Genomic DNA, 14,260 nt, shown 5'->3' with positions numbered 1-14,260 from the left:
TATATTTTTATATATTTTAAATATGTATTTTTTATTATTTTGCAATTTTTTCAGGTATATATATCCTTCTTTATTATTTTTTCTTATTTTTTCTTTTGTAGGGCCTGGGGGGACAGTCTAGCTAAAATATACATTCTCTCTGTAGATATACCACAATACCATGACTCCAGTGTTGCCCGAATGTTATGAGAAGTTATTTTTGAAATTTAGGTGATCAAGAATTTTACATATGTTTACATTTTCTCTACTATTGGTACAGTCTATGCTTAGCATGTATAAATTTTTTAAAAAAACGACAATAGCTTAAAATGATTTGAAAGAAAATGTACAGATATGTTAACAGTAGTTAATTCCAGGAGGTGTGAATATGGATGACCAGTTATCTTCCTCTTTACGAATTTTTATATTTTTAAATGGAAAATCCTCAATGACCTGGAAGTGAAAGAACAGATTAGATTTGGAAGGGGTGTGGAGCAGGTGAGAGGAAAATGTAAAGGGAAGGACAAACCCAGTTCTGGCAGGACCATGTTTAAGTTGAAGGTTTCTGGGGAGAAGTTGTTGGGACAAGAAGGATATGAAGGAGGCAGGAGAATCACGAAAATATTTAGGACAGTGTATCGCCTGTCTCATCATTCCTCCTCCTTTTGTGTTTCTTCAAAAGAAATACACAGACTTACATTTCTTTTCAAGCTTGCTTACCACTTGTGTTTCTCTTTTATTAGTGTAACTGCCCGGTAGGTTTATCTTGCCTGTTGCCCAGATAAACCAATGGAGCTGAGAACAGCAGGCTTTCTACAATAGAGAAAGAATTTAATAAATGCAGACACAGCTGAGGGACTAGGACAGGGGTTTATTATTACTTAAATCTGCCTCCCCCCAAATTCAGAGACTAGGGTTTTTTTTGTTTTGTTTTGTTTTTTGTTTGTTTGTTTTTGTTTTTTGTTTTTTCAAGGATAGTTTGGCAGGCAGGGGGCTAGGAATGGGCAAAGCTGATTGGTTGGGTTGGGGATGGAAATCACAGGGTGAAGAGCTTGTTTACTTGCACGGAGTCAGTCCCTGGATGGGGGCCACCAGACCAGGTGAGCCAGTTTACTGGTGTGAGTGGCACCAGCTAGTCCATCATAAGGCAGGGTCTGAAAAATATCTTAAACACCAATCTTAGGTTTGACACTAATAATGTTATATAAAGGCACAGTTGGGGACCTTAGGAATCACGTGGCTTCTGGCTGCATGGCTCTTGAGGCATAATTTCTAATCTCATGCCTAATTTGTTAGCTTTGCTGAGGAGCTCTGATCCCCAAGTTAGGAAGGGGTTTCTCTCAGGAAGGGGCAATCATCTTTGCTTTAGACTTAGACTTGGAACTAAACTCCTCTCACAGCCTGGCCTATGCCCAGGAATGGACAAGGGCAGCTCAGAGGTTAGAAGCAAGATGCGGTCAGTTAGGTCAGATTTCTTTCACAGTCATAGTTTTCCTATGCCAGGTTTTTCTCACTGTCATAATTTTTGCAAGGGTGGTTTTGTTAGCAGCAGTAAAAATGCAGTGGCTCTGGAGCCAGGCTGCCTTCACTTCAAATTCCTGCTTTCAAATCCTCCTTGGCTGGCTGAGTGACCCTGGGCAGGTCAGTTACGTCTTTGTGGATCTCAGTTTTCTCATATGGAAGATGAAGGTGATGGTGTGACCTCTGTCTGAAGTAAGGACTAAATGAGTAAACATACACACATCATCAACTGTGCGTGACATGTGGCACTTTGTGATTCAGGCACAGTTGATGATGTGCATATGTTACTCATGTGCATGTTAGCTCTTGTATGTTGCCTGCAACACTGCACAAAGAGCAGATGTGACGAAAACCATTTGTACTGAGGTTACAGCAGTGATACTTTCCAGTGGCCGTGCACCCTCCCAGAGAAATTGCAGCAAACCTCTCACCAACAATAACCTCCTGGGCTGGGAGATCCCAGTTAGGCCCCTTAATCTCCAGCAGGTTTGACCCTCAAGGAGCTTCAGGGAATGAGCTAGAGAAGTATTTCTATCTGGGAGGAGCTGGGAGTTTATTAGCTCATCTGTTCAGCTCATCCAAAGGGGAATAATGATTCAACTTCTTGCTTCAAATCTGCCCCAATAAAATTTTTATAGTTTTACAGTGGAAGACATTTCTACATGTAGGGGAGAAAATAGGACTTTTCCTCACCCAGCCTAGGTTCACTGCTGAGACCCTTACAGCAAAAGACAGACTAACAAGAGAAGAGCATATGTATTTACTTAATGTAAGTTTTACATGACAGGAGCGCCTTCCAAAGGAAATGAGGGCCCATGGAAACAGCTAAACCTCAGGATTTTTTTTTTTTTTAACTGTAGGTTTATCGAAGAATGGATGGTCATGGAGAAGTATGATAAGACAATAAAACTATGATCTAACAGTAACAAACTGGGGAAAACATAGCCAGGCCTCTGTGTTCAGGCTCCTCTGTGTCCCTGGGTCTTCAGACTCCAGAATGCACCTTTCCTCTGGGTACAGAGAGGGCACCTCTCACATAAGGGTCTTATAATTGACTTTAGGGTAAAAGGGCAAGGGGAGGGTGACAGTGACCTTCCTGTTTCTATTGTTTATTCAAATTAATTAAACATAAAATATTCAATACCCCAAGATGTTATATTTTGGAGTAGCATGTCCTGAACCCCATCATGCACATGCAACAAAACCCAGAATCTTTGAAGAGTGATGACTACAAAATATTTAAATTCAAAATAGGATGGCCAAGTGGGGTGGCTGACGGCTGTAATCCCAGCAGGGAGGAGCAGGAAGGCCCAGGCAGGCGGATCACTTGAGTCCAGGCATTCAAGAGCTGCCTGGCCAATATGGCAAAACCCTGTCTCTACTGAAAATACAAAAATGAGCCCAGCACGTGGTGCACAACTGTTGTTCCAACTACTTTTAGCTGGTGGGGAACGGGTGGGCTGAGGATCAACTGAAACAATATCATATTTACAAATAATTTTTTTTCCTGTAAGGCTAATCAAGTGAAGCAGTGGAAGTGGAGAAGAGACAATGAAACCTGTAACTGGTTGTGATCAATTATTTGTAAACAGGAATGAATTTTTATGCACTATACACTGTTGTCAAATTTACATATGCTGCAAAGCTGGAGGTGAACAGCAGTGCCCTGGTCCCTTCCTACACTTATCTCTAGGGATAACAATTTTTAATGCGTGCAGCCAACCTGTACATAAATATTGTTACTCTTTGTCCAATTTTCCTCCCCAGGCCCTGCCGTCCAGCCTGCAAGGGGAAACAGAGTTTGTGTGTTTCCTTCCCTTCTAGTCCACTCCAAGGAGCCAAGAAGGCGTCCTCTCCCACCCCCTCGTCCTCCAAACGGAGACTCTCAAAGACTGTGGTGTTTTTCAGTCCTTCATAAATGCTCTCAGCCCCAAAATATGAAAATCAGAGGGATGGTCCTGAATGTCTGGAGCGACATCTTAGTTCATTCCCAAGACCCATCAGGAGCCTTATCCCAAGTGCTCTGAAGAGCAGGAGAAAACGTTTCTTAACTGTGGTAGCGTCCAAAGGCGTCTTCTCCTTGGGGCAGGGTCCCGGCAGGACGAGGGGGAGCCCCACCGTCAGAGACTCGCCCCTCAGAGCTGCTCAGGTTCCTCTTTCCCGTGGCCCTTAGGGAGCCCGGCCGGGGCGACAGAGGATCACAACCCGCTCCCCTAGCCCGCGCGCTGGAAGAGGCCGCGCGGATTTCTCTTTCCGGCTGAGATCCTGGGACGAAAGAATAGATCTCCCGGAGTCAGGTTCCAAAGCTTAGTGAAACAGTGACTTCTAGGGCTCGCAATGGAGACGTAGGAGCTAGAAATTCGGCATAAAAATCTGAATATGAAGAACAGAATAAATTAACATTCAGAATTAGATGGGCCATCTGAATAAAACAGTGCTACTCCCAAATTAGGTTTCGAACCATAGACCCTAAACTGAGACACAATCTTCAATGACTGAGCTAACCCCATCAACATTTCTCACGCCACCGTTTACTTTCCGAAATGGCAATGGGTGCCATTACGAGATTTCCCAGGCGAAAGGAATCTCGGGGTCTAGGATTGAGGGGCGGCGGCCTTTTTGGTGGAGGAGACCTCTCACCCCGAGGCCCAGGTCGCCCTGAGAGGGGGTGGGGACTTGCTGGGTCGCTGGGTCCCTGGCGTAGGGATCCGGGCCTCCGATTGCTGGGTGCCAGGAGGCTGGCCCAGGAAGGGGACCCTGCAGGCTCGGTCACCCCGACCGGATGATTCGGCGATTTCCCTGTAGTCCGGGCCACTGTGAGAACCCGGTTTCTGGGGCACGGAACACCGAAGAGGGAGAAGAAGAGGGGACGAAGAGCACCGGCGACATCGCAAGGCTCAGACAGAGGTAGCAGAAGGGACACGGAGGCCTGCAGCACAGAGCTTCTGAACGTCAGCGGAATCCCCATTCCATTTAGGGAGTAAAAGACGGAACTACCATCCTAATTAAACAGTAAGGTCTCACCGAGACTCGAACTCCGATCACTGGATTCAGAGTCCAGAGTGCTTACCATTACACCATGGAACCACGCAATGCAAGTTCGCTGTAGTAGTCTGAATTCCTAATAAGTAGCAATAGTTCCCACCCACCCATGTCAAGGCATTTCTTTTGATCCCACAAGCAACACTTGAAGAAGGTGGACCTGCAGGAAGGAGCCACCCCTCTTGCTTCCTCTCTGCCCTCTCCTTTGATCGACTTCTATCATTTCATTTGCATCTTGGAAAATGAGGCAAAATCTACTGTGGGCTTAGGGCCAGAGAAGAGCCCTTGAAGCCTCAGTCACAGAGTTACCTGTACCGAGGTGAAATTCCTTCCTTCCTTCGCTCTCTTCCTCTCTCTCTTTTTCTCTCTCTCTTTCTCCCTTTCTCCCTTTCCCTCTCTCTCTCTCTCTCTCCTTCTTTCCTTAAAGCCTCAGTCGCAGTTTCCTGTGCCAAGATGAAATTTCTCTTTTCTTTTCTTTTTTTTTTTCCTTTCTTTCTTTCCTTCCTTCCTTCTTTCTTCCTTTTTTTCTTTCTTTTCGTTGAGACAGTCTCCTTCTGTTGCTCAGGCTGGAGTGCAGTGCAGTGGCAGTGGGCCATCTCCCCTCACTGCAACCTCCATCTTGTCCGGTTCAGCTGATTGTAATCCCCAGTATCTGGGATTATAAGCATTGGACACCATGCCGGGGTAAATTTTGTATATTTAGTAGAGATGAGGTTTCGCCATGTTGGCCAGGCTGCTCTCGAACTCTTGACCTCAAGTGATTCGCCTGCCTTGGCCTCCTGAAGTGCTGGGATTACAGGTGTGAGCCACTGTGCCCAGCCCAGAGATGAAATATCTGCAAAATTTCTGTTATTTTCTTTATGCTTTCCCTCTTTTCTGTTTGCCCAAGGAGACCAGATGATTGTCAAAACAGGACATGGTACTTCCTGGGCACATTGCCCCCTTCCTCCCTGTAGTATATAATAGAAGACAGCAATCAAGTGAGATTGGGAAGCACAGAATCCTTTATTTTTTTCTTCATATTCTTCTATGTTTGCTTGGTTGGTTGGTTGGTTTTAACAAAATTTTCTCACCAGAAATGGAGATTTGTTGGATTTAAAATAAAAGCAATCAGCCATGTTGTACATTTCTATAAAACACTCAAGCCAGGCCATACTCTCCTACTATGACTCAAAATTAGCCATATACTGTCCAGGTCAGGAGACAGGGCCCTGATATTTAAGCACAGTGTGTTTTCTCAAAATTGGCCAAGTTGATGCCATTCCAATTTCTCAATATATCATGACCCATTAATTGCAGTCTTTAAAAGCACACATGTATTGTTACTGAAAGCCCGGGAGTTCAGTCGAGGCCCTGCTTCTCAGTTCATAGAAAGCCAATCATTGAGACATCGAGTATTGCTGAGGAAAAAGGCTTTAATTGGGTGCTGCAGCTGAGGAGATGGGAGATCAGTCTCGAATCAGCCTCCATGGTCAACTAAAGTGAAGGGTCTATGTAGCAGGGAATAAACATAATTGTGAGTGGGAAAAGAGGAACTAGGGAAGGGTGAGGAAGCGTCCATGGTAAGTGAGGTGACTGACATCTCATTGTCTGGAGGCTGTGATCTGCTGAGTTTCAGGTCTGTGGTGCTTTTTGACAGCCCTGAGGGTCCTTTCCTGAGGAAGGAACTCAGATAAAACAAATGTAAATTTCAAGCTTTAAGACCAGAAGGGTCAATTTCTGTGTCTGTCCAAAAACACTGTCTGTGGGACTATTGGGTCGATTTCAGTCCCCACTTTCTATTTGTCAGTTCCTCAATCATGGGGAATCTAGTCATCGATCTTTCTGGCTGCGTCATGTGGAGAAAGGGCATCCTGGGCAGCTCCACACTATGGGTGACTGCATGGCCACCCAGGAATCAAACATTTATCTAATACTGTAGTTTCTCCTGAAACACAATCTTCCTCTCTCCAGTCCCCCATTTCCACTAAAGACAAAACACAGTAGGACCAACGTACCTGCAAAAGAAGCTTCAGTCCCCTATACTTGGCCTGATTATCCACACAAAGTGCAGCAAGAATCATTGTTCATATACTTTCCTAAACGGGCTTTGCTGGAACATTTCACAATGCCATTTCAGGCAAAGCCCTGGGAAAATTACCAATTCCTCCACCTGTGTCCCATTATAAAAGAAAACAGAATCTTATTGAACTTATGCAAACAAACACATGATCATGAGTTAAGAATATTCAGTTTACAAATTCTGGAGAAATTCGGCAGAGAGAAAAATATGCCTCAAATTTTGTTTAGAAGACTATTCTACTCAATTGTTGCAGGCTATAAATAGCTCAAAAGAAAACAAGTTCTCCAGACTCTGAAGAATCAACAATGTTTGAAACAAAGGCTGTAAAAACTTATTTCAGTCCTCTATTAGTTCAATCCATGCAATCAACTCCTGCTCTGCATCATATTCGGCTAGCAATCTCTATGAACACATCAGCCTGTCTATTAGTGCCCTGGAAATTTTCTCTTTAGTTCAATGGCACGATCTCCAAAGTTACCAGAAACCTACATCTGAGAGTCCTTTTTATGGACTTCCCCCATAGAAGCAAGGCCTGGACTGTAACTGATTATAAGTCACTTTTTGAGAAGAATCAAAGCAAAACAACAATTGTGGATGACAAAAGCCTTAAGACAGCCATAGTTATAGACACAGTTGACAAGGGATTTCGGTTGCTTCTGTGGCACACAACAATTTAACATAATAGTCATAGTTATTACTGATAGCATATCTGAACTCTAGGAATCTCATACAATCCTGGAACACACATTAACAACACATCTGTGTCAACAGAACCCAAAGGAAGTGAAACACCACCTCAGATTTGACAATGCTTCGTGCATAATTCTAGCATAACAAATAAGCCTAAGAAGTTTAACATATCTCTCTTGAGCTTCAAGAACTTAAAATATCCAAAAAGTTAATTTGAGGTCCAAAGGGCTGAATTTAGAAACTTTACTCTTAGAAAGTTTGCCAGATATCAAAGTTTTGAGACACTTGATACCACAAAATAGGATCACAGGTCACCTTAGAATAGTCAATCATTTCTACAAAATGATAAAACAAAAATGTTCACCCTTTGCTAGAAAGGAGGCTGAGTTTTCTAAACAGCAAGTGCTAATGAAGACAACATGAGGCCATGTGTATCTGTCTCTCCCCTTCCTTCTTTTGTCCTGCAGTTTACTTTGAAAGTAAACAAAAATATTTTATCTTTTATTGATACTACACAAACATTTTGATCAAAAGAGAAAACCAAATTTTACCTTTGTGTGGTGTATTAACATGTTAAAGCTAATTTTCATAAAACCTTATATACAAATTTAATTATAATCAGTTTGACCATGAGGTAAGAGTTCCAAAAACCTTTCATAACCTTTCATACTTTTCAACTAAAGAGTAGATAAATGCTCTAGAAAACCCTGATATTTGGATACATGGGCCCAGATGCTGGCCTTGCATCAGTGTGCTCCCGAGTGTAATGTCTAATTTACAGAAAATCTCTGAATTTGAGAGGCCAGGGTGGGCAGATCACTTCAACTTAGGAGTTTGAGACTAGCCTGGGCAATATGGTGAAATATTGTGTCTACCAAAAAAAAAAAAAAAGGAAAAGAAAGAAAGTCTCTGAATTAAACTAATCCCTCAAACTCCGGCCTTATAATTCTCATGTGCCCATCTCTTCTGTCTAGAGGAAGAGGGGGCATGAGATGGAAGAGGGGGCATGAGATGGAAAAGGGGACATGTGGGATTGTTGGGCCTAGAGGGATTGAATGGTTTCAATTTCTGGTTCAGTTTCTCATGAAAGCAGTTCATTTTAATTGTCACCTTCCCCAGGGTCTAAAGATGAGGCATTAATTGGTGTCAATATTCAAGATTTAGCAGGAAAAGTTGCCTTTTTCAGACCCAGGAGTCAAAGCCCTGTAAGCTAACAGCACAAGGATTAGTTAATAGGACAATCGTACTGCAGAAAGTTCTGTTTCTCTCTCTCATGTCACCAGTAAAAACACTGTGATTTGGTGTCCAGTAGTTACTGCCTGCAGCACTTCAAACCACTGTATTAAAGTGGTTAGGATACTCCTTGCATGTAACTAGTTGCCGGCATTCTAATAACAGAACTATGATCGAAAGCATCAAAAATGTGACAGAACCTATGCCAAACTTTTCAAAGTAAGACAATTAAATTTTCTCTCCATCATTTAACAAAACGCTAAATGCAAATACCAGTTTTGGAAATTCATTATGAGGATAAATAATCTCCTTTTATTTAAATACTAAACAACAAAACAAGAACAAAGTGAGAATAAACACACAGTCATTTTTTTTCCACTATTTTATTTATTTATTTTGAGACAGAATCTCCCTCTGTTACCCAGGTTGGGGTACAATGGCAGGATCTCGGCTCACTGCAACCTCTGCCTTCAAGTCCTGGGTTCAAGGGATTCTCTTGCCTCAGCCTCCCGAGTAACTGGAATTACGGGTGGGCACTACCATGCCCAGCTGATTTTTGTGTTTTTAGTAAAGATGGGGTTTTGCCATGTTGGCCAGGCTTCTGGCCTTGAACTTCCGGCCTTCAGTGATCTGCCCGCCTTGGCCTCCCAAAGTGCTAAAATTAGAGGAATGAGCCACCACACGCGGCCTTCTTTTCAGCTATTTTAAAAGAGCATAATCACATATTTCCAAGATTGGTTTCTAGATATGGTACTGATTACTGATGAGGTTGCTTTCACCATTAAAATCTTCAAACCAGTGCAACAATTGCACATGTTTTGTTTTCAAGTACACACATGAAGGCCCAACAGTGATACAAGGCTTGGGATCAAAAATCACTAGAAATTCTCACATCTTGTTTTTATTACCACTTAATCCAAGTGAATGTCACTTAATTTTAATAACGGTAAACACAACTTAAGGAGGCTGAGAGAAATCCCAATCAATATAATATCCTTAAGGACAAGGCCAATCTTTCTGCACCTGAAAAATTTGTACCCACATCACAGGTTTTCCTCGTTAAAGGAAAGGGTCTGCAACCAACTCAATTGATTGATTGAAACCAATTCATGTTACTGATTGCATTGAATGTGTACAAACCTCAGGCCATGGATGCCTGAGTCCTAGTGTTCCTGTGACATCCCCTTGGGGTATTGGAACGCTACCTTTCAATGATGGGAAGTCTCGGGCAAGAGCAAGTCTCCTCCCCTTGTCCAGTATAGACAGCTTTTGTGTCTAACTCTACCGCAGCAGCTGGCCTATACATGAGGCCAAGGGTTGGAATGGTTCCTTGCTCCAGCATCGGTGGTGGATGCCTTTTGTTTCATGTGAGAGAAGCGACCAGGTATTGTACCTGCACTCTGGTGGTGGGTGATAATGACCTATATGCCTACATCACTGTGGCAAGCTCAAGAAATTTGCTTTCCCTGCCACGTGTGTCTCGTCAGCACTTAGGATGTGAGAGGAAAGATCCAGCAAATGGGCAAAAAACATGCTATGTATTTGGGACTCTCAGAGATTCTAAGCTGTCACAATAGTTCACACTTGGCCTTTAAGAAACGATGAAAACTTCAGAGATTATCTCCAACCAACATTTATGGCTGCTATCTTTTCCTTCCGTTATCTGTCAAAGATGATGAACAGCTTCATGTGTTTGTCCTTCTATAGGGGGGTGTCTCATGCTTTGGATTTCAGTTGACCCAGGTGCTTTGCAACTTCAGCTCTCTGGTGAGATCAAAACACATGATTTTGCAGAGCATACAGCTTTTTCTTGTCATTAGAGTGGGAATAACTGTCTCTTACAGATTTCTACATCTTAAACTACTGTTGAATCACATGTCTGATTTTAAAAAATCCTTATATTCTCCTCTATTTCTGGATTAATTTCCCTTCAGGATACTACACAAATTCTGTTAGCTGATCACTTCTTTTGAGGCTCTGAGGTAGACATAGTGAGCACCTTGACGATCCCTACAAATGAGCCTATTCATTAGGTGCTCAAGGGAAACCTGGGCCCAGACTAGTAGGAGACACACAAATGTCACCCACAGCTCTAGTTGAATTTTTATCGTGAGGCTCTTTCTCCTCAATCAGCATACTAGTCTTAGAACAAGATTGAGTCTGGGTAATCTTAAGTTTGGGTCTATCTTAAAACAGGCTTCCTGAGCAGCTACTAAGATTTGCTGGGACTACAATTTCTGGTCAAATGTGAGCCAACAGAGTAAAGACAACACTCTTGACCCAGGAGAAGGCAACAGTACATGGATACACCACATTTTTCATCAACCTCAGAACAGTTATCTCAATGAATATTTAAAATAGTGATTGAAATACTTGTTTCCTCAAGCAAGTGATGCTGAAAATTGGAAAAGTTGCCTTGGTTGTCTAAATGATTGTGTGCTCAGATTGAATTTGAGGGTACACAGGTGCAGCCTCCAGTGGAAAAGATTCTGAGAACTGGATGTGGGTAGAGGATGCAATTATGGAACTTGGTATCTTTCCCACCTTCTTTTCTTTCTTTCCATTTCGACTGGTCTTGTAATGCTAGGCCCAGGCATCAATACACATACAACTAAAAAAGGCAATGTTAGTGCAAAAGACACAATGTCTATACAACGAAATTAGATGGTGCCTATTGCTGAAGTTACTTTAATTTCACATTGTGTAGCCCAATAAGGTGAACGTCCCCCACCTACCAAGGGTGTTAGTCAGCTCAGGCTGCCATAGAAAAATATGAAAGGTTGGGTGGTTTAACAACAGACTTTTTTTTTCCTCAAAGTTCTGGAGGCGAAAAGTCAGAGATCGATGTGCTCGAAGATTGGTTTCTGGGGAAGCCTCTCTTCCTGGCTTGCAGAAGGCCACTTCCTAGCTTTGTGCTCCCATAGCTTTTCCTCCATGCCTCTGTGGAGAAAGAGAGAGATTCTTTGATGCCCTTCCTCTTCTTATATGGACACCATTTCTACCAGATTAGGGACCCACTTGTATGGCCTCATTAACCTTAATTACCTCCTTAAAGACTCTATCTCTAAATACAGTCAAGTTGGGGGTTAAGCTTTCAACATATGAATTCAGGGGAAAACTATTCATTTTATAACACCAAGCAATAGGGCGATCCTATGATTCTTTACCTATTAAATCCTATGACATTTGCCTGGTGGTGGCGCCAGGAGGAAGTTGTTAGTAAGGCTGCTATTATTGCTAATTCCATGATTAGGAAAGCACACCTGAGCTGAAGTGCCTACCATATGGGAAAGAGTGCAGGTCAAACAGATATGAAATGAAAATTGGGAAAAATGGTAGCAAACAAAAGCAGTGCTTTTAAATCCAGGAAGGATTGAAATTGTACAATTTCATGGAAATCCTATTGTCTTTATCAGGAGAATGACTACACAAGGTTTATTAACTGGGGGGAAAGGATGATGTGGATTAAGGACCACACCTGATTGCTCAGCATAATGTGAATTCTTGACTAAATAGCTATAGGGTGTGAAGGAAAGATCAGCAGTCGAAGAAAACTCAAAGATTTTTGGACTGAGCATATGGAAGGATGCAGTTTCCATCCACAGAGGTGAGAAAATAGCAGGTGTGGCAGGTTGTAGGAGGAAAAACAGAGATCAGTCCAGCATCCCAAAACTTTGCTTGAAAGAGTTTTCCATTTGCCCTGTCTCCATTTCTGCATCAACAGATCAAAACCATCTTGGCCAACATGGTGAAACACCGTCTCTATTAAAAATACAAAAATTAGCTGGGCGTGGCAGCGCATGCCTGTAATCCCAGCTACTCAGAAGGCTGAGACAGGAGAATCGTTTGAACCCTGGAGCAGAGGTTACAATGAGCCGAGATCGCACACTACACTCCACCCCGGCGACAGAGCTAGACTCTATCCCTAGATAGAAGATTTGGTAGACAGAAGATTTGCCTGGTGGAGTGTAAAGCAAACAGGGGTGATAGAAATGAGTTCTGTGGATGTGCTGCTCTCCACCTGGGGCCCATCCTTCATTTTGCCAAGACCACCAAAGACTGGGCCTTCCTCGACAGGTGGGGGTCCTCTCCACATGCCTCCCCTTTCCCTGAGCCCCAGTCCCCCACCACTGAGTTGTTTGCCCAACCCCACAGCTTCTCTTCTTTCGGGAATGTCATTTCTTGAGCCGCACTCCATCGCAAGATGTGGTCCAATGGTCTATCCAAGGTCCAGGCAAAGAATCAGTGATCAGGTGACTCTTTGTATTGCAGGAATCTGACAGCAGAGATGATAAAAGTTGCGCCAGTTTTAGGGCCAAATATGTAGAAACGTAGAGACCAACCAGACCCACTGGCTGCTTCAAAGACTATCTCTGCGAAGTCCCTGCTTAGATAAATTCCACTCTGGGGCTGGGCTCACCCTGTAATCCCAGGAGTTTGGGAGACCGAGGCTGGTGGATTATGTGAGGTCAGGAATTCAAGATCAGCCAACCCAACATGGTGAAACCCCGTCTCTACTGAAAATAGGAAAATTAGCAGGAAATGGTGGCACATGCCTGTAATTCCAGCTACTTGGGAGGCTGAGGCATGAGAATCGCTTGAGCCCGGAAGGTGGAAGTTGCAGTGACCCAGGATCGTGCAACTGCACTCCAATCTGGGTGGCAGACTGAGACTCTGTCTCAAACAGAGAAACAAACACAAATTTAAAAAAAGAAAGATAAATTCCGCTAGGGAACAAACCCAAGGACTATACAGTAGCATCTTTTTTTCTTTTTTTCTTTATTAGAGAGGCTGTGACTTCCCTGAGGAACAATTACAGTAAGTAACTGTAAAAACCACAGGGCACAAAGACAGGATGCTGCATTTGTCAGAAATGGAATCCAGGTCTCCCGTGTGGGAGGTGAGAATTCTACCACTGAACTGCCAATGCCTCCTGACCCCAAGCTCTGCAGCCTTGGACACATTTAAGACACAGACTTGGGGAAAGGAGTCAAGATTTTCACCATGTTCTCTTTGATGCGGCTACCAAAAGAGACACCCAGAGCAAAGGCTCACAGTGGAGCTTTGCATCAGGCAACATCACAAAGTTACGGCTTCACATTAAAAGAGCTGACCTGAAAAAGCCTTATTCTGAGTAGGCTCTGTGCAACTGGATAACAAACCTCTTTAGGAAAACATCAGAAATTCACCCAGTTTCTTGTCTCTGTTCCTATATCCAGTGTGAGCCTGTGGAAAGTTCTTGCCTTGCTCCTTGATATCTTCTCTTTGCCTCACCATTGCTTGGTGCCTCCCAAACCCTTTCCTCCCAACCTTGACACGAACATCATTACTTCCTACAAAAAAGGCCATCAGAACACAGGGACCCCAGTTTGGAAAGCTGAACTCTTGGAACTATGCTTGGGATACTCCAGGAAACCAGGGTGAAAATTGAACTTCTCTCCTCCTACACCTCTTTCAAATTCCTGAAAAGGCCTGCTTTGAATATTTAACCCTTTTCTGCCCATTAAACCATTAGAGCTGGCATTTCCTTTTCTATCCAATCTGAGAGACTTAAATCCATTATAATGAGCAGTAATTAGTGTTATGTTGGAGATGATGGGCATGGTTAGTCTCATTCTCACCACCTCATTGTATGATTTCTGTGTTTTTGCTTTGTTTATAAAATCTCTTCCTACCTTTCTTAACTAGACTGGTCTGTCTGGGTAAATGTTTTGTTTTCCTGTAGTGGTTTTG

The 14,260-nt window shown here is 43.1% G+C and overlaps 1 non-coding gene across 1 annotated transcript; it reads right to left on the bottom strand.

Annotated features, from left to right (window-relative positions):
* Nucleotides 1-4,515: 4,515 nt before the first annotated feature.
* Nucleotides 4,516-4,587, bottom strand: TRNAQ-CUG (transfer RNA glutamine (anticodon CUG)). Its single transcript has one exon. It is a non-coding gene; the product is annotated as a tRNA-Gln (tRNA).
* Nucleotides 4,588-14,260: the final 9,673 nt, after the last annotated feature.

Source organism: Rhinopithecus bieti, unplaced genomic scaffold (assembly GCF_001698545.2).
Source record: "Rhinopithecus bieti isolate Rb0 unplaced genomic scaffold, ASM169854v2 scaffold_28523, whole genome shotgun sequence".
Lineage (NCBI taxonomy): Eukaryota > Metazoa > Chordata > Mammalia > Primates > Cercopithecidae > Rhinopithecus > Rhinopithecus bieti.
The sequence above is the reverse complement of the archived record's forward strand: the minus strand, read 5'-3'. Positions and strand labels throughout refer to the sequence as shown.